The sequence below is a fragment of the Podarcis melisellensis genome (assembly GCF_964234715.1).
Source record: "Podarcis melisellensis genome assembly, chromosome: 14".
Taxonomy (NCBI): domain Eukaryota; kingdom Metazoa; phylum Chordata; class Lepidosauria; order Squamata; family Lacertidae; genus Podarcis; species Podarcis melisellensis.
The window spans coordinates 32,022,650-32,043,870 of NC_138546.1; the positions used below are offsets into that span (position 1 = coordinate 32,022,650).

A 21,221-nucleotide genomic window follows, 5' to 3' on the forward strand; every position below is an offset into this window, starting at 1 on the left:
GTGGTCATCATTATATATTGTGGGAACAAATTCCATAGTTTAACTATGTACTGTGTGAAGAAGTGCTTTCTTTTAACATGTGAAATGCACAGAAGGACCAAGGAGTGGTGTCAGAATTCAGGATAAATCTGCTTCTGTCTTCCATAACTTAGATTCTAGAATTATGGCAGGTCAGTCTGTTTAGGTCTCCAGAATACTTCACAGTCTAGTATTGCTGAATGCTGAGTACATAATTCCCCCCTGACCTTTGATAGCCAAGATAAGTATTGTTGCATCCCACCTCAATCTCTGAGCATTGCAAGATTCTAGGGGTTCCATGCACTTACCCAGAGTCTGTGTTTCCTTTTGGAAATGAGGCACAGCAAAGACTGTGGTGTCTTTATGACATATGGTTTATTTACACATATATACAACCTGAGCCTACGATGGAGGGGATCACAGCATTAACAGTCCACGGGGGTCTTGTTTATCCCATGGCAGGATTCATTAAAAAATCAACCATCGTGCTCTGACCCTCTCTCCAGCTTGCTGCCTTTACCCACCTGCAACTTTCCCCCCTCCTAGATTACACCTTTAAAACTCTAATTCAAACGCTGCCTCCTTCTTCTCACTGACTAGGAGTTGTGAATTGAGTGGGGGGACCCATGCATTTACTGTCTGACCTTTCCTCTGTTTTCTGAATGGCTTCTCTCCCAGGCAATTACCTCATCAGGAAACTGCTGAATCCAAGGGTTCAGTGTTTGACACTTAGTTTAACACTCCAAGCATTGATTAAACTCTAACACTTACTGGGTCCAGGAATTATAGGTATCTGGCACTTACAAACTCATAACAATATTTTTAGGACCACAGCTTGACTGTAATCTGTTTTAACTGTTTATAACAGTGAACTGTATGCAACTAAGTTCTACAGTGGTACCTCAGGTTAATTTGTTCTGGAGGTCCATTCTTAACCTGAAACTGTTCTTAACCTGAGGTACCACTTTAGCTATTGGGGCCTCCCACGGCAGTAACACAATTTCTTTTCTCATCCTGAAGCAAAGTTCTTAACCCAAGGTACTGTTTCTGAGTTAGCAGAGTCTGTAACCTGAAGCATCTGTAACCCAAGGTACCACTGTACTCAGAGTGGACCCACTGAAAATGGCTAAGTTGGGATCATTAATGGGTCTACTTGGAGTAAACCTTAGCTGAAAACCAACCAGCCACTGAACCTGGTATTCATGTCCATCAATTTCAATAGATCTACTCTGAGTAGGAATAATAACCCATTGTATTTTTAAAATTGTGGTAAACCACCCCAGAACTTCACGGTGAATGGCAGGTAAGAAATCCATTTTTTAAAAAACAAAAACAAAACAAAACCCAAATAATAACAATAATGGTAAAGTTTCAGATAGCACAACATGAAGATTTGGACAAATGGCTTTGTTAGATTCATGCACTTGCCCCTCTAGGTTTACAAAATCCAACAAGGAGATGAAGCTGGTTGGACCAAGATGGTGATCAATTCTTTGACAGGAAAGAGCTATTATCTTCCTGCTTGGAATGCCCTGCCTGAATCCTTTCCTCCAAATTTTAAAGAAAGTCAGCATATGTATATATGTGCTTATCCTCATCAAACTCCCCCCCGCCCCCAAGTCATAACAGAGGACCAGGGCAGAGTGAAAGCAAGATAAGCAGGAAAAACCCTCATTCATTTTGACATCTGCTCTTTGTACAGCAGGACACTCATTATCCCATTAAAACAATCCCTCCTATTCCCTCTCCAGACCCAAGAGCAAGTTAATAAACGCCACAGATCTGGCATGACACAGTGGCCCCTTCAATTATGGGATTAGCCAAAGCAGAGGAAGTAGAGCATCATCTTAATGTTTACTCAGCTTTGATGTGCTGATGTCCACATTCCAAAACAATCCCACCCTCTGACAACCCTAGGGAGTATAGGAGATGTAGGCTGTTTCTGCTTGCTTAGTAATCAAGTAGAAACGAAAATGCATTTCCCTGCTCAACATTTCAGTTATTGTTTAATATTTTGAGGGTTGATCAGGAAGATCCTTAACCAAGGCTCAGGAACTGCAATTAGGATGCTAATGCCTAGAGTGAAAAGTAAGGCCAAAGTTCAGATTATTTATCCATGGTGAGGTAAAGGAAAAGGTAAAGGACCCCTGGATGGTTAAGTCCAGTCAAAGGCGACTATGGGGTGTGGTGCTCATCTCACTTTTCAGGCTGAAAATTGCTTAGAGGATGTTTTTAAAATATAACTGCTTTTAGAAGTTTAAAATTGTAGCTGCTTTAATAATGTTTTAAACTGCTTTAGAATGTTTTTGCTTTGTTTTTGTTTTTAAATTATAGATCTGTTTGTCACCCTGGGCTCCTTGTGGCGGGTGTGTGTGTGTGTGTGTGTGTGTGTGTAAATAAATAAATAAATAAATAAATAAATAAATAAATAAAACTGCCCCCAGCTAAAAATGTACCAAGGACAATTGCTCTGCAAACTTTGCAGTGTTTCGAAAGTCAGCTTTTCATTCAGTATTTTAAGATGAACTCAGAGTCTTCCTTCTTTTCTAGTTTGCCCAAACCATCTGTATCAATAATGAAATTTGGATGGAGACAAGGAGGCAGTGCAAAAAGAAGGGAGCAGGGAAGGATGATGGGACTAAACACAAGTCTTAAGCAAGACTTCTGAGCAAGAGAGTATCATGGAATTCACCATAAAGAATCACTGATGCTTTGAAGCCCACAGCATTCAAACACAAAGGCTGATGCAGAGAGCAGCAGGGGGAGGGGAACACCTGGCAGCTGGAAGCAGAGTTTATCTGTCTCCTGAACCTCCCACTCTGTAGGTATTTTAGTCATTTGAGAGCTGCTTGGGCTAAAGGGCTCCTCTCCTATATCTCTTTGCCTGTGGTCCTGTGACAAGGGACTGGGAGCTGCTGCTGATTTGCTGCTGATCTTCTCCTCTCCTTATTTTTTATGCTGCTGCTGTTAATGAGAATCTGTGTTTTGTTATATAATGTTTAGTATTAGAGTTGCATTCATAGAATTGTTTTGATTTGTATGTTGCACAGATATAACACATAGTGACACGGGATGCATTTTGTAAACTACCCTGTGGTCTTCTGACGAAGGGGCGTATATAAATTTAATGAAGAAGAAGGAGCAGAAGAAGTTAGGAGCACAGGAAGCATTAATATTGCTATCAACCTTCTAGCAATATGGCAGCACAAACATATAACAGAAGATAAATTTAAAAAAGAAATGGACACCCATGGCAGAGAATTCTTCATCCAGCTGTGGAAAAGGTATTCAGAAGAAAAAAATATATTCAGTTGTTTCTGGAAAGTGTAGACAGTAGGGGCCTGTCGTATCTTGACAGGAATGCTGTTCTACAGAACAGGGGCAACCTCACTGAAAGCCCTTGTACTAGTCCATTTAGCTCAGAATTAGATAGATGATAGATGATAGATAGATGATAGATAGATGATAGATAGATGATAGATAGATAGATGATAGATAGATAGATATAGATAGATGATAGATAGATAGATGATAGATAGATAGATAGATAGATAGATAGATAGATAGATGATAGATAGATAGATAGATAGATGATAGATTGATAGATGATAGATAGATGATAGATAGATAGATGATAGATAGATAGATGATAGATATAGACAGATGATAGACAGATAGAAACTTTATTTGCATTAGCCACTTGCCATAGCAATAAGATAAAATATACTGGAGGTACGTAAAGGTAAAGGTAAAGGTAAAGGTAAAGGACCCCTGGATGGGGGGGGGGACATAGTCAAAGGTGAGACTATGGGGTTGCAGTGCTCATCTCACTTCAGGCAGACGGAGCTGGTGTTTGTCCACAGACAGCTTTCTGGGTCATGTGGCCAGCATGACTAAACTCCTTCTGGCACAACGGAACACTGCGACTGAAACCAGAGCACACGGAAACGGCATTTACCTTCTCACCACAGCGCTTCCTATTTATCTACTTGCACTGGTGTGCTTTCAAACTGCTAGGTTGGCAGAAGCTGGGAGAGAGCAACAGGAGCTCCCCCCCTTGCACGGATTCAAATCGCTGACCTTCTGATCAGCAAGCCCAAGAGACTCAGTGGTTTAGATCACAGCGCCACTCGCTCCCCTGGGGAACAGAGCTAAATAGTTAGCTATACAGAATACGTTGTGGAGGTTTACATCAATGCAAATGACAGAATTGATACATGATCCACATGTAGCCACAGATAAAACATGTGAACCCATAGGTAATTTGAAAAAAAAAGCTGAGCAATGTTAGAAAGTTAAATAGATCTTATTCTAATTACCCCTGCTTAAAAATTAGCCGTTTTTGCTGTTGCCTGTTTATCTTTATTTGCCAAAAGAAATGACACAGTAGCGATGGTTGAATGGCCTGGTATAGATAGTAGTAGAGGGGTAATAACCTCACTCCTCAAATCTTTATAAAGAGCACAATCTAGCAGTACATGAGCTACTGATTCAATACTGTCATCTCCATATGGACATAAATAGTTTTCCAGCAGAATTTTTTGAAATCAACCCTCAAGTAAGGCTGAAGGCAGTATGTTCAGTCTTGCATAAGTGAAAGCACACCTGTATCTTAGAACTGTTAACTTTTGCAAGTATGGTGCCAATGTGTCAAGAAGACTGGGTGAAAAATAATCATAAGGTAAAGGTAAAGGGACCCCTGACCATTAGGTCCAGTTGTGGCCGACCCTTGGGTTGCGGCGCTCATCTCGCTTTATTGGCCTAGGGAGCCGGTATACAGCTTCCGGGTCATGTGGCCAGCATGACTAAGCTGCTTCTGGCGAACCAGAGCAGCGCACTGAAACGCTGTTTACCTTCCCTCTGGAGCGGTACCTATTTATCTACTTGCACTTTGATGTGCTTTCGAGCTGCTAGGTTGGCAGGAGCAGGGACTGAGCAACAGGAGCTCACCCCATCACGGGGATTCTAATCGCCGAACTTCTGATCGGCAAGTCCTAGGCTCTGTGGTTTAACCCACAGCGCCACCCGTGTCCCTAGAAAAATAATCATACCATGGACTAAATTACTTTATGGAGGACAAATTATTCTGCAGTTCAATGTCATATAGGTGCTGTCTAATTACATTCTTTGCTTTGCTGAAGCCCAATGTTAATAACTGTTGTGGTGATAAGCCAGAGGAATAAAGCTTTCGGATGACACTCTTAGTCACACTTAGTCACTCAGGCACTCTTACGATGGTCTCTCAATACTAGGGTTAGTAGACTGGTGGGGGTTAAATTCAGCCAAAAACCAATAATTAAGTGTCCTACGCCAAATCTGTAATTCAACAGAAGGAAGCTTAGCCTCCAAGCGCAGTGAAGCGTTTGGAACACAGGATGGGACGGAGAAAAATTGCCTTAGGAACTTGGACTGAACAGCTTCTGTGAGTCCAAGGCGAGCACCTGTACAAATCAGCTCAGAATTAGCTACACTGACTGGCAGCAGCTATCCAGGATTTCAGGAAAGGGTCTTTCCAAGTCCTGCCTTTAGCTGTAGGGAAAGCAGAACTGAGCATGATCGCCTCAACAGCATCATGAGGACAAAAAATCACAAACGAACAATAAAATTGACGACTGGAGGGCCCCCTCACAGAATTCCAGTAGTAAGAATTTCCCAGAGAGATGAAAAAAAGTACTAAACCAGTTTAAATATAGACCATGTGGAAATGCACGGAATAAACTTTAGTCGAGTTGAGGAATGTCTTATCAGCTTTCCTTGCATTTTCAGAGTCCTAAGGGTATAAGTAAAATGAAGGAGCCATGCTCCTCTCAGAAGTAGTCCTTTATTTTTAGAAAGGTTACAAGCATCCAGACACTGAGCTGGCAAGACACAACTTGTTTCTGTGCTACTTGGGTCAAGGCCAAGTTGGACCGTCTCAATGGAACGATTCTGAAGGTCTGAACTCTGAACTGATGCTGCTGCATATGGCGTAGTGATGTTTCCCAATTTAGACACCTTGCATCTTCACTCACAGGGCCAACTTTCCCACTGGCTTCACCTCCTCACACTTCTGCATGCTGATAATTCCAATAGTCAATTGTTTTGGGTGGCGTGCACAGGGAGTTTTATCTTATTTTATACTGAGTGCTGACATATCTCTACAGTCTTATCTGATTTGGAAAGAAATAGCCGGCCAAGGCCTTGACCTCACTAACACTCCCTTTCAAAAAGCTTCTAACGTGGGTCGGTAAATACATTAGACAGCTTTTAAAAAGACATGACAGTACAAAAAGGACTATGTAAATGAAAGCTCTAAATTACATTTTGGCTTCAACACAGAGACCACAGAAGAATGAGTAGGAGAACAATGTTAGCTTGCTTATCTTGGGGATCTGCAACTCAACGATCTTAACAGGCTTTAGAGACAAATGAGTTGCATTGTGTCGGCTTGCCTTCTATTTGCAAAGCCATACGCTGAATCCATTTTTCCCAGAAGGGAGTATCTGACATGCTGTATTGAATAATATATTATGATTATATTGACTTTATGGGTCTAGAGGCTGATGGCAGGGATAGGAGATGTTTAAAGATTAAAATATAGCTTCTTTTCACATGCAATTATCATAAAAATTGCTTTGCTGAATCAAACAGAGTTCTGTATAATGTCCTTGTTCTTTGTCCCAATAATTTTGGGTTAAGCTAGAGATGTACATGGTGGGGCGATCACCTACTTGCCTGTGGGGCTCCCTGGAACCTGAGAGAGGGGGTGGAGACAGTTGAGGCATAGCTAGTCGCTCGGGCACCAGGAGCAGCATGTGCACCCTGTGCCCGGGGACAGGGCGCACTTCGTGGAGCATCCAAAGGGTCCAGCTGCCACCTCTTCCTCAGCTGTAGGGCGGCTGAGGGGAAGTGGCAGGCAGTCGCAAGCTCCACGCTGCTGTTTCTGGCAGTGCAGAGCCTGCAGGCACCCAAGACACCACATCACTCCCAGGAGAGATGCATGGCTCAGGCGCACTGCAGGCCCAGCCATAAGTGTGGTGTGGTACCCAGTGACCCCAACCGCCCCTCCCAGCTATGCCTCTGGAAAAGAGAGTGAGAGAGAGAGAGAGGGGGGGGGGAACTGTCCCATGATCTTCAGAATACAGTGAATACAGTGCTGGTGCAGTCTAATAATTTCATTATTCTTGTACCTGTACAAGATGGGGATTTTCGTCAATTGCTGCCCTTGAGTCCAAATGCGGAAGCAGGATGAAAGCTGAACCTCAGGCTAAAGCTGACAAACATTACACCAATTTTACAGAAAGTTGCTCACAAAAACAGGCATCTCCTTCATGTTAGAAAATTGTGGTTGTTAAAATATGTGCTGTGTGCCAGTTTTGCATTGTAGAACAGAGGAAGTTTAAGAGTTCCATCAGTTGTTCCACTCTAGCAAATTTAAAGTGGTCCCCAAAAAGAAAGAGAGTTTGAGAACGGTTTCTTTTGGAGAATTTGGTAGACATTTCTTTAAAAGAGACCAAATCAGCATAAAAGTTAAACTCTCAAAAATAAAATGCTTGCACTAGAAGGAAGTAAGGTTTTGCATCCAACTACGTTTCTACTCAGAGTAGCCCCACTGCAATTAATGGACCCAAAATAGACATTTCTATAAACTACACTAAGTAGAATGAATATTGGATATGACCCAGTAAACCTGGGAAGTCAAATGTAAGAATATGATAGCTAAATACTAAGAAAACACAAGAACTGTCGTGTTTCCTAGAAGCAAGCCACAGCACATTCTGGCCCTGAAGCGTTTACTCTGAATTCAGACATCCTCCCCCACCCAGCCCACAAGGGAAGAGAAGCTTCAGTCACATTCACTGAGGCGTTGCATGCAATTATTGCCAATGGATATCTCCTATCATGTCAGCATACTGTGAGGTAACAATATATTTTTTTTCATTCATACAGATTCCAACTGTTTCCCCCCACTTTGTTTTTTGCTTCACCTAAGGTTTCGTTTCGGTTTTTATCATTTCCCCTCCACCCCCAGACCTGCTGCATCATTGCTTGTGCATAAAAAGAAACAAAAAGGTAGGATACAATTTCTGCCACTCCACTAGTAACAGCCTTTTTGTGGGAGCTTAAGGGCATCCAAGCACAACCAACGGGATGGTTAACACATCCTGTTGTAGATCAGGTGCTGATACTAGGGATGCCACTTTTGGTTTCTCTCTGTTTCTCGTTTTTCCTAGTCTTTAAGTTCTCTGCAGTTCTCTGCAGTTTACAAGTCATCACAAACATACGTCAGCATTTTAATGCAAATTTATCCAAATGTATATTTTTTAAATCCAATTTCTGCAATATACACATTTTTGCAAGCAATTCCCTCCCCAATATAATGCACTCTCATACATTATCTTAACTATTATATACATCGTTATGCACACTGTCTTATTTTTGTACGCATTACTGACTTAGAGAACTGCATTGCAGAGTTCCCAGAAGTGCACAGTTTGAAGGATAGCTGCATTTCAGTTTATGCACTGTTGTGGGAAGTGGAAATTGGGTAGGTTCACAGTAAAATGCAAACCAAAGCAACTCCCCCCTCAGTCCTACTGATATCACCATCCAAATCAGTGCTCCGCCTCTGGGGTTTTTTCCACTCTGTGAATTTCACTTCAAAAAACGAAATGGTGAAAATTCCTGCCATCTGATCTAAGGCTGAAACTGCTTTCTTTTCGTGCTGGCAATGACCTCCAATTTTTCGGCACTGGTTGTAAACACACCTGTGTTTGTTTGTTTGTTTGTTTGTTTATTAAAATAGTTTTTTATTCTGTCTTTCCATTTAAAATGTTCAAGGAAGATAAAAGCAATGTTTCCACCCTGCCAGAAGTGGTTGGGTGGCGGTGGGGACACTGCTTATGTGATCTCCTGTCACCACTACCACTGTGGCGTACTAGAAAGATGAGGAGCAAGGAACCAACAAGTTTCGTGCAATTGGGTCTAGCAGTGTGCTGGCACTGCCCTGATCTCACTGGAAGATCAGGTAAGTGGCATCACCCACCCTCTAACTGCTACTGCACCCTGTCAATGCCACCTGCTGGTATCTGCATGTTTGACCAAGATCTGAAGGGGAAGTTGGCTGTACTTGCAGGATGAGGATGAGGATAACACACAAACATGACTTAATAGCATCATTTCATTTCCTCTTCCTTGCCCTCGCTAACTGGCCACCACTAACTTTTAATTCTATTGGCTGTGGCACCCCATATGATTCTGTTCACAAGCACCATAATCTCACATTAGATAAGAGATGGGGAGAAATTCAGTTCGGTTAGAATTTTAATGTGAATCTACCTGATTAAAGGGACGCGGGTGGCGCTGTGGTCTAAACCACAGAACCTAGGGCTTGCCAATCAGAAGGTCGGCAGTTCGAATCCCTGCAACGGAATGAGCTTCCGTTGCTTGATCCCTGCTCCTGCCAACCTAGCAGTTCAAAAGCATGTCAAAGGGCAAGTATATAAATAGGTACTGCTCTGGTGGGAAGGTAAATAGCGTTTCCGTGCGCTGCTCTGGTTCACCAGAAGCGGCTTATTAATGCTGGCCACATGACCCAGAAACTGTCTGTGGAGCGAGATGAGCGCCGCAACCCCAGAGTCATCCATGACTGGACCTAACGGTCAGGGGTACCTTTACCTTTACCTTACCTGATTAAAACAGTATGCAAATCAAACAGACCTGTTCTTTGCACTCCCCAAGGTGCAAGCCTGGGCAGTGTGTATGGAGGTCCTGGGCTGCCCAGACAACAAGACCCCCCTCTCAGCCTCGCTGATGTGGTCTAAAGGAAAGCAGAACAATACGTTTGGCACAAGTTTGGCTGCAGAAGTTGCTGGAAGAAGGTGTACAAGGCACCATCCAACTGTCACTGGGACTCCACGCCAGATTTGTGCAAGGTTTACTCATTAGCCTTTTCTTCTCTCAAAGATGTCCCACAAAGAAAAGGAGGTTTAGGATCAGAGTTTTCCTTCTCCTAGATGGGCTACCTTCCCAGGTTGATGAGCCCCATCTGCCCCTCACTTCGCTCTATAGCATGAGCAGAAAATGCCATCTTGACCATTGGGCCCACTATTGGTCTTATCCACTCAATCTGCTTGAGCTTGGCTTCACATGCAGGGGAAGTCCCTAACTCACCAAGGGTTTGAGACTCATTCACTACCCTCGCCTGGTTTAGCTGGCCAGTCATAGCTGTTCCCAGGGTGTGGCCGCTGTCTCATGCTGACAGCTTCTAGGAACCACAGGTGAGAGCAGAGTACAGGCTGGAGACCAAAGGTGGACAAACTACCCCAGAAGAAGCATGGCATGTCCCTCACCAGAGGTACTACCCGATCCCTAACACCCCATATACCCTACAGAAACAATATAATGCTGAGTAAAATGATTTCCGCACCTCCCAGGAATCTATTCAGTTGCATAGAATGGGCTACTTTCAAACTGAATATCAAAAGTGTAAAATATTTGCCACTGCCACAGCTTAAACAGCAACTATTTTGCACTGACTTTGCTTAACGGTCCCTGTTACTGAGGAACCGAATATGAAATGCCATGTGATGGGATGCCTAACATTTCCCAACAAATCCTCTGGATTAAAAGCAACATAAACAGCTTCCAGGCATAAATGTGTGTGTGTGCGCACACACAATTATGCTGAATGTGTATTGCTCCCAATCTGATCATACCAGCTGTCACAATCGTTTTATACCGGCTAAACCTTGGAAAGTTTTGCATTCCCTATTATAGCAACGCAGAGAGACCTAAATATCCTAAAAATATGTATGCCAACTCTGCTAATCGGAATGTGTTCTTTCTGAATAAAATTGGCCCCTACCAATTATCCAACTAAATCTTGCTGTCCAACTAAAAACACAACTGATGAACAATCCCAGCAGAGCCTTCAACACCTTCATGCTCTCTTGCAACACTCAGGAAAAAATGCAACAATTCTAACCCTGCTTCCTCATAAGTAATTGGAACATTATATTTAATTACTACTCACATGACATACAAAAGGGGTCAAATACCTGCACTATTAATAAAAGTATATAGTTATTTAATAAAGTTCTAGGCTCTTGCTAGGGGCACAGGGCATCCCAAAGCAGATATTTCAGACCGAAGAGACTGTTCAGAGCTCTAAGACACCAGCAAAATAGCTACACAGAACCAATGCTTTCAACCCGTAAACCACAGAACTCGAAGTACCAGCACGAGAACCTAAATCCAAACTAAACAAATGCTAAAAGACTGTCCCTGATATCTGAAATGGCATGGAAGGGGAAACTGTGTTATCTTCGCAAGTGTGGGAATGGCTTGCACAGCTTTACTGTTTGCATGCAAAATGTAAACTCCAAGAACACTGTCACAAGACGTTAAGTACAAGTCCATGACCACTGTACGTGGCAAATTGATACATCTGGAAAGACTCCTGGAGATATCCTAAGGAAGTGGCAAAAGGCCAATCATCAGCAAGAATCTGAGCATGGATTTATCTCAATGTTGAGATTAGTTGGGATTTGCATTTTCTCAGCAACTCACCAAGTTGCTGAGTTTTTAACGCTCACACTCCGGAGTACTGAATTTCACTTATTAGCTTAAGCTCTTTGAAAATGAGGCAGCGTATGCATTTTTAAAATAAACTGCAGAATACTAGCAAAACCTATAATTACAGCTAAGGTAATGCCTGATCGCTATGCATGTTTGGAAATGTGTTTCATTGTGTTTAATGGTTAGGGATGCTGGTGGCGCTGTGGGTTAAACCACAGAGCCTAGGACTTGCCGATCAGAAGGCTGGCGGTTTGAATCCCCGCGATGGGGTGAGCTCCCGTTGCTTGGTCCCTGCTCCTGCCAACCTAGCAGTTCAAAAGCATGTCAAAGTGCAAGTAGATAAATAGGTACTGCTCCAGCAGGAAGGTAAATGGCGTTTCCGTGCGCTGCTCTGGTTCGCCAGAAGCAGCTTAGTCATGCTGGCCACATGACCTGGAAGCTGTACGCCAGCTCCCTCGGCCAATAAAGCGAGATGAGCACCGCAACCCCAGAGTCGGCCAGGGGTCCCTTTACCTTTACTTTTTACTCCCAGATAAGTGTGCATAGGGTTCAAGCTATACAGTCCAATCGTATGCATGTTTACACTTAGAAGTCTGCAAAATGCTGATGGGAATGTGGGGTCTGAAACCAGGGCTTCCAGCAGCCAGTCTCCAATGCCTTACTTCCAGTGCTGGTCATAAGAAGTTCTGTGAGTCAAGGGAGCCCTCTAGACTTCAGCACCAGCCTGGATTCTGAAAGCTGACCCCACAAGCCAGTCAGGATCTATCTGTACCATAAAGCCTAGCACCTCAGTTGGACCTACTCATATTTAGAACAAACTTGCCTCTCCTTTCTTTGCCTCATCCCACTTGTTTGTATGCCTGGTCTGGAATCTGATCATTGGCCCATCTTAAACTTGGCTATGTTCAGACAGTCCCAGTGATTTCGAATAAGTGTGAGGACCACAGCTGTGCAAGCCAGTGTCAAGTGTGTTTACTCAGAAGTAAATCCCACTGTATTCAGTGGGCTTCATTTGCCAGTAAATGTACACGGAATTAGAGTTTTAAAAAGCTAACTATAAGAAAGAAATATTTGCATATTGGCCATGATGTGCTCTTTGGGTCTCCAATAAGTGTTTACAAAACCTTTCCCCCCCCCCTTGCAATACACTCCAGTTCTCACTGGACCTTATTTTAAAGCTTTGGCAACACCCAAAAGTGATAAACTCCAGGAGTTGCAATTCTCTCCATGGAACATCCCGCCTCCAGTTCTAACACGCTTAAGCTATTCCGTCCACATCTGCCTCCAAACAGACCTCATGCCTCACACACCCAGTAGCTGGGAAGGATTCCAAAAAGCCTTTGTTGACATTTGTTTGGCTGAAGTTTCTTAGCTGGACATCAGTTCGGCTTGTGTCTTCAGCCAGTCCAACTGCATATACGATTGCCTGCTTTCTGAGATATGTAAAGGATGTGCTTTAAATTACAATGAAATTGGAATTAGGTTGCTTTTGGTAGACAATATTCTGCACACTGATACTGAGGCACAAAACGGCTAAAAATGTTTATTTCAAAGATTCTAGCAAAGTGAACAGGGTGGAGCAAAACCAAAATTACCTCTCCCAGTTAAGGACAGCAATTAGATTTACTATACCAGTATACAATCATGTAGAAAACTTTGGCAGTTTTGAATGGCTAACTGCAAAGGGAGGGCATCTTTAACTGCAGCTGGAATGACACACTTGCCATTGAGGTAAGATATGAACCATATATAGCACACAATAAAACTAGGGCTGAGCCGAAAATTCTCAAATGAGTACTTTTGGTGGAAAACTGGAAGAGGTGAAGGATGAGCCAGGCACTACTTCATTGATTTGGGGGAGGGGCTGGGCAAAACATTTAGTGATGGCAGTGGAAGTACTCGCACCAGCTGCCTCTTGGCAGTCATCACTGCTCCCTGCCCCCTCAATGTCTTGAATGTTCTGTTGTTCTCAGGTTCTACTTGAGGGCTCCCTATAGGCATCTGGCTGGCTGCTCTGGGAATAGGATGCTGGACCAGATGGGCCTTTGGCCTGATCCACTGGGGCTTCTCATATATTCTTAATGACTAACACAACTCCCATGGTGAAGGCCGATTCAGGACATAGGAAACTGCCTTTTCCAAAGTCAAGTCAATCGGTCCATTTGGTTCTGGATTGCCTGTGAATACCAGTTGTTGGGTATCATGAATGGAAGAGAGCTGTCCTCCTTTGCCCTCCTTGTGGGTCTCTCAGTTGGCCACTGTAAGAACAGGATGCTGAACCTTTCACCTGAACCATCAAGGATTTTATTATGTTTTTATCGCTTCAAAGCATGGCATAGGGGGGAGGGTTATGATTAGCAGGGGGCCACCAGGCAGGCCCTCTCGTAGGTTCAGAGAGGCCCAGCCCACTTCCATCTTTTGAGATCCCTAGTCATAATAAGAATAAAAATGACAACACCCAAAAACAAAGCAAGGCACCAAATATAGAGTGAGACACGGTTTGGCTTATTTCGTTATTTAACAAATGCTTTTCTAGTCTTTTTAGTTGAAAGTATGTGGCACATTTTGGCCCAATGTACATACAAACAAGTTACAAATTCACATTATTGAGGGGGGAATAAACATTATAGTGGGAGGGGAATTCACATTCCAGCGGTGGGGAGTGGGGAGAGAATACCTGTTCTCCATCTCTGAACAAAAGAGACTGGGAGCAGTGCACCTGCACCAGGTTCTAATAAGTGGTCAATGAGATTTAAACCAAAGCCTGAGGAATCATCTCAAATAAACTCTTCCTTCACGGCTTCTGTGTACAAAACCTTTCACAGAAAAGCCTCAAAACAGTAGCAAAGCAAGGCAAAGAACAGTGACTGAACCAAAGCCCAGTCTTTTCACAACACTGACTTTCCTCTGCCCTCCAGCCTGGGCAAGTTTGCCTTACCCCCATGGAATAATAATAATAATAATAAAAAATTTTATTTATATCCCGCCCTCCCCAGCCAGCCGGGCTCAGGGCGGCTAACAAAAATAAAACAGCACAAAAGCACAGTACAAACAACACTCTAAAATTATTCATTATAAAATTGATTCAAATCAAGCCACTGGCAACCATTGTGCCAGAGCTCCATGAAGATTGCCGAGGGAGGGAGTCAGGCTGTGCCCTGGCCAAAGGCCTGGTGGAACAGCTCTGTCTTGCAGGCCCTGCGGAAAGATGTCAAGTCCCGCAGGGCCCTAGTCTCTAGTGACAGAGCGTTCCACCAGATCGGAGCCACAGCCGAAAAAGCCCTGGCTCTAGTTGAGGCCAGCCTAACTTCTCTGTGGCCTGGGACCTTCAAGATGTTTTTATTTGAAGACCGTAAGTTTCTCTGTGGGGCATACCAGGAGAGGCGGTCCCGTAGGTACGAGGGTCCTAGGCCGTATAGGGCTTTAAAGGTTAAAACCAGCACCTTAAACCTGATCCTGTACTCCACCGGGAGCCAGTGCAGCTGGTATAGCACTGGGTGAATGTGGTCTTGCAGCGAAGACCCCGTAAGGAGTCTCGCTGCAGCATTCTGCACCTGCTGGAGTTTCTGGGTCAGTCTCAAGGGCAGCCCCACGTAGAGCGAGTTACAATAATCCAGTCTGGAGGTGACCGTCGCATGGATCACAGTGGCTAGGTCAGGGCGAGAGAGGTAAGGAGCCAACTGCTTAGCTTGGCGGAGATGAAAAAATGCTGCCTTTGTTATAGCTGCAATCTGCACCTCCATGGAAAGGGAGGTGTCGAAGATTACACCCAAACTCTTAACGGATGGTGCTGGCACTAATTGCACCCCCGCAAGAGCTGGGAGTTGCCCCCCCGATCCCATATCGTCCCGTCCCAGCCACAGGACCTCTGTCTTCGAAGGATTTAGCTTCAACCGGCTCCCACGTAACCATCCAGCCACAGCTTCCAAACATCTGGTCAGTGTGTCTGGGGCCGAGTCAGGATGGCCATCCATCAACAGATAGAGTTGGGTGTCATCAGCATACTGATGGCAACCCAGCCCAAAACTCCGGACAAGCTGGGCGAGGGGGCGCATAAAGATGTTGAAAAGCATCGGGGAGAGTATCGCACCCTGAGGTACTCCACACACCAAGGAGTGGCGCGATGACAATTCCCCCCCAAGCGCCACCCTCTGTCCCCGACCAGAGAGAAATGAGTGCAGCCATTGAAGGACTGTGCCCTGAATCCCCACGTCGGCAAGGCGGTGGTCCAGGAGTTCATGATCGACCATGTCGAAGGCTGCTGACAGGTCCAGAAGAATCAGCAGCCCCGACCCGCCTCGATCCAGCTGTCTACGAATATCATCTGTTAGGGCAACCAGAGCCGTCTCGGTCCCATGACCCGCGCGGAAGCCGGACTGGAATGGATCCAGAGCCGATGTTTTATCCAGAAACCTACCAAGCTGTTCGGCAACCGCACACTGCAATTTGAGGGCTCACATGGTGGTGGAAGAGGAGGGAGCAACAGCAATCCAACAAGGGTGAAATGCAGCTTGTCTTAATATTATTTCAGTTTTATTACAGTGGTACCTCGGGTTACAGATGCTTCAGGTTACAGACTCCGCTAACCTAGAAATAGTACCTTGGGTTGAGAACTTTGCTTCAGGATGAGAACAGAAATCGCACAGCGGCAGTGGGAGGCCCCATTAGCTAAAGTGGTACCTCAGGTTAAGAACAGTTTCAGGTTAAGAATGGACCTCCAGAACGAATTAAGTTCTTAACCTGAGGTACCACTGTATTTATTTATTACACTTATATCCCACCTTTCTTCCAAGGAGCACAAGGTGGCATACATGGTTACTCTTCCTTATGGACCACCGGGATGAAATTCACGGCATGTAGTGCCTTGAGAGAGAATATTATGAAAATGATTTACAGGTGGTACATAACCCCAGTCAAGCTAGCGAAAATCTATCATTTGCCCGAGAATAAATGTTGGAAGTGTAAAGAAAGAGAAGGAACATTTTTTCACCTTTGGTGGACGTGCCCAAGGATTAAGGCTTTCTGGGAACTGATCTATAATGAACTGAAAAAAGTACTTAGGTACACTTTCCCTAAAAAACCAGAGGCCTTCCTCCTGGGCATAGTCGGCCAATTGGTAGTAAAGAAGGATAGAACTTTCTTTATGTATGCCACAACAGCAGCAAGAATTCTTATAGCAAAGTACTGGAAGACACAAGAATTACCCACCGTGGAAGAATGGCAGATGAAAGTGATCGACTACATGGGCTTGGCAGAGATGACGAGCAGAATCTGAGACCGGGGAAGAGCAACGGCGGAAGAAGATTGGAAAAAATTTAAAGACTATTTAAAGAAATATTCAAAAATTAGTGAATACTAGATTGATGTTGAATAAGAAAAATAGGGGTTAATAGCGACAATGGTGAAGTGGAAGAATTTGAACAATTGACATAATTAATTTGAAAATAAGGGAGGGATTTGTTGATTAAATAATTTGACACGAGAATGCAGAAAGGGGAGGTATGAGGAAGTCGGGAGAGTAAGGATAATGAAATTAAGAGTCTGAAATTATACGTGTTTGTATGTTTTTCTTTATTGTTTTGTCTTTTTATGTTATAGATGGAAAACTGAATAAAAATTATTTGGGAAAAAAAATACATGGTTACTCTTCCTCTCCATTTTATCCTCACACCAACCCTGTGAGGTATGTTTGGCTGAGAGTCAGTGTGTGGCCAGAGGTCACCCAGTGAGCTCCAATGCTAAGTCAAATCTTGGTCTCCTAGATCTCAGACCAACACTCTAATCACTGCATCTCACTGACAGTGCCGCCCTCATTCCTGGTCACCCACCCATCTTTTCATTGCACAGCAAGTCTAACTTATTGCCCTTTTATTGCCCGGCAGATGGAGCGTTGACCGGCCCATCCTCGGATAAGGTTGCCAGCTTCTGCTCTGAATGATGCTGACCAGCATCCATCAGCCTCTCTGGACTTGCCTTCAATACAAGTGGCTGAAGAAAGTCACAGAGGTAATTTTCAGATCTAGTGCCTGGTGACGTCACTCAAATGGGGAAGAAGAAGAAGAGTTTGGATTTGATATCCCACTTTATCACTACCCAAAGGAGTCTCAAAGCAGCTAACGTTCTCCTTTCCCTTCCTCCCCCACAACAAACACTCTGTGAGGTGAGTGGGGCTGAGAGACTTCAAAGAAGTGTGACTAGTCCAAGGTCACCCAGCAGCTGCATGTGGAGGAGCGGAGACGCGAACCCGGTTCACCAGCTTACGAGTCTACCGCTCATAACCACTACACCACACTGGCAGGAACGTCTCCCAGCTTTATCCTCAAGTTAGGGATGCCCCCAGGAAATAGCTAAGTTAGGTCATCCAATTGCAGATAGTTGCTATTACAAAAAAAAGTTGTGACTCTTTAAACTCAATTCATGTCTCACATTTTAATTCTGGGCGGCAAGAGCAAAGGAGATTGCCCTAAAACCTGCAAAGGGTTACAAACATGCTGGCCTACAAAACAAGGTTAGACTCTGACAAGCTATGCAAAGCTCGTCCAGTCTCCTTCCACAGGATATTAAGAGCGAGACGCTGAACTCTCACTGTTTGGCTCGCTCAAAGGCAGCGTGGCTGGAACAGAGATTTCAGCAGGAAACAGGAGAACTGATTCAAGTCACAACACGAGAGATATGGCTGAGGGCTGACGGCTGCAGCCCACAGACTGTTTAACTAGCTTCTGTCAACAGGGAACCCTGAATGGCATAAAAGCAAGGCCGCCTGCATTTCAGTACTGGTGGGGGGCGGGGGCGAGGCTGTGGGTTCTTTGCAGTTATGCTGCTTACAATGCTATTGCTAGAAATTTGCATGCCTTTTCCATTAAATCTTCCTCTCTCTCTCTCTCTCTCTCTCTCTCTCTCTCTCTCTCTCTCTCTCAAATAAAGAAAGAATTCAGCTGTCCTTTGGGGCCAGGTAACCAATTGAGCAAATACATTAAGTGCCAGCAGACTCTTTCCAACACAAATGTGGTTGTTCTGATTCTTGGAGCAGCCAGCACAGTCTTATCCCACATATACATACCTACATATTTTTTCCCCATTTTTGAGCTTGGTTGAGTCATTATGTAACCTTCAAAGCTACCTTGGCAGTTGAATTCCATTCCCTGAGCAATCCATTCCAGCAAGCACACCCTGCCAAAATACAAATGCAAGCCGCCTGGTGCCATTTTTTCTCTCCAGCAAGCACAGCTTCCAAGAAAATACTTCGGTTTGTGCAGAATCTGGATCATTAGATATATCTGGCTTAATACAAGTTGAATGGAGAATACACAGAAACACTGGCCACTGTGCATAGCCATCATTTTTAAATTAATTAATTTATGTTATTTGTGTGCCGATACTTAACATAAAAGTTCTCTGGGCAGCTGAAGAGGGAATTGTGCTCATTAGCAACATAAGAAGATGCCTTATACTGACATCAGACCAAATTGTTTACTTTCAGAAAGGCTTTCAACCACAGTTGCTGAAGCTGGATAGTTTAAGCTAACCATGGTTAAAACTAATAATACGTACAGATACAGGCAACACAGCAAGCTTTGGTTAGTCAAAAGTGGAAGTTTCCAAATTCCTCCCCTTTATGACTGTACTAAAATCTGCAAACACAAACTGAATATTTGATAAAGTCTACAGTTATAATCCTAAACACACTTTTTTGGGGCATAAATCCCAGTGAATTCAGAGAGACTTACTTCTGAGAAAATATGCTTAGTGCTATAATGTTAACAGAAAGCAGATATAGCAAGGAAATATTAAAGCTGAAAAAATATCTACTTCTCTAAAACATGCAATAAAGTCTTCACACAAAATACACATTTCTAAGGACTAGAGTTTTGCTCCTACCCAACTAAACTGAACTATGTAAGTTATACTATAAATACTCTATACTCAACTATGAATCCTCAACTATCACATTTTATTATTTAAAACATTTCTATTTTACCTTTCTAGAATCCCCAAGGCAGCTTACAAGCAAGAAAAAAAAGTAAATGAAACTACAAAAATCAACATAATTACGTAAAAGGTGCAAAATAACCTAAGTAGACACAGGTTAACCAACTTGCCTTAGCCTTATTCTTGAATCTGTTCTCTATGTATATTATGTGCCCCATGTTTGTAGGTGCATTGGGATGAACAGGTCAGGTATGGCAAAGAAAATAAAGCATCAAACAGTGTACTACTTGTTATGAATGCTACACCTACTGAAATTCCTGCTTCTACACAAGCGTTAAAGGTGTAGGATAGGGACAGCCAACCTGGTGACCTCCAGATGTTGATGGATTCCCTTCATCCTGGCCACTGGCTATGCTACCTGTGACTGATCTGATTTGTAGTCCAACATCTGGAGAGCTCCACATTGGGTACCCCTGGTATAGGAGCTCTGCCCTCCTTTTCACCTTGCCATCCTACACTAAAGCTGTTTTAGCTGTCAATCACACACACACAAAGAAAATCTGGTATATACAGTTCTAGAAGCGGCATTAGGGATCTCTAACACATCCAGCAATTCCTTAGTACCGTATATCTGGAGGAAGCTATGACATTTAAACAGAAAGAAAACTGACAGAGGCTTGTAGTGTAGATATACCCAAGCAGCATGATCCAGCCAAATTCCCATTGATATAAACAGGGAAGTTATTGTACAATCCTTGCCATGCAATCGTCTAAGAAAGGATGGATCCTGGAAATGTATTTAATTTTCCCAGTTTCAGTCTACTGTACGTTACTATTTTCTACCACAAAAGTCTATGCGAGGGAGCCACTCTATCTGGCCCTCAGACCGTTCCCCAGGCCGCACACCCTTTCTCCAGGATAAATCCCTTAAGAGCCCTTCTTTGTACTCTCCTTGTATGTTTTAGCCTGGCTGCACTGCTTCCTTGAACTATGATAATACCTCTTGTTTGGCTGGACAGAAGACAGACAGGGCTGTGTGAGCATGTGTAAAAACTCTTCTCTTGTACAAAGGTAAAATTTGCATTTATTGCCCCACCCACCTTTGCTTCTAGCCCCACCCATCACTGGTGTGTGTCCCTGTCCTGGAAGGTTGTCCATAAGGGAATGTGACCCTCAAACTGAAAAAAAATGCTCCCTACTCCCAGTCTATGGGACATGGATGATTATCAGGGTTTGGCTCTAGCAGTACATGATACTCTTATAGAACATTCATTTTCCCTTAATTGCCTTGCATTTTCATTCAAAGTACTCTGATTTATTCCTTGTAAGCTTCAGTTTTAGGACATTCATTTCTTATTTACAATGAAGAATAGTTCAGTTTAGCAAGAGTTAACCCAGATGCTGATTGCCTTAGCAACTTCACTCTACAGTTCTACAGTTTCCACTGTCACAATGTCAAACCAATTAAGCAAAGATGGATTAATTGCCAGGTCTAGCACACGGTGTAGAAAAAGATGAGGGAATAAATATGAATATGCAAATATATTACGTACAGGCGACTCAACTTACGCTGGGGTTACTCTGCGTCAAAACACATTGGGTTCAATGGTGGGTGACATTGCCAAACTTTTTTTGCCCACACGCCCACCCTCTGTCTTCTCTCTTTAATTTTTTTTTAAAAATTTGCCAAGCAGGTAAAGCTAAATGCACACAAG

General features: G+C 43.6%; 1 protein-coding gene across 2 annotated transcripts in view; it reads right to left on the reverse strand.

Moving 5' to 3' along the window:
- The window catches only part of ADAMTS17 (ADAM metallopeptidase with thrombospondin type 1 motif 17), a 182,982-nt gene that overhangs the window by 118,483 nt on the left and 43,278 nt on the right, over positions 1-21,221 (reverse strand). The window lies entirely within an intron of this gene.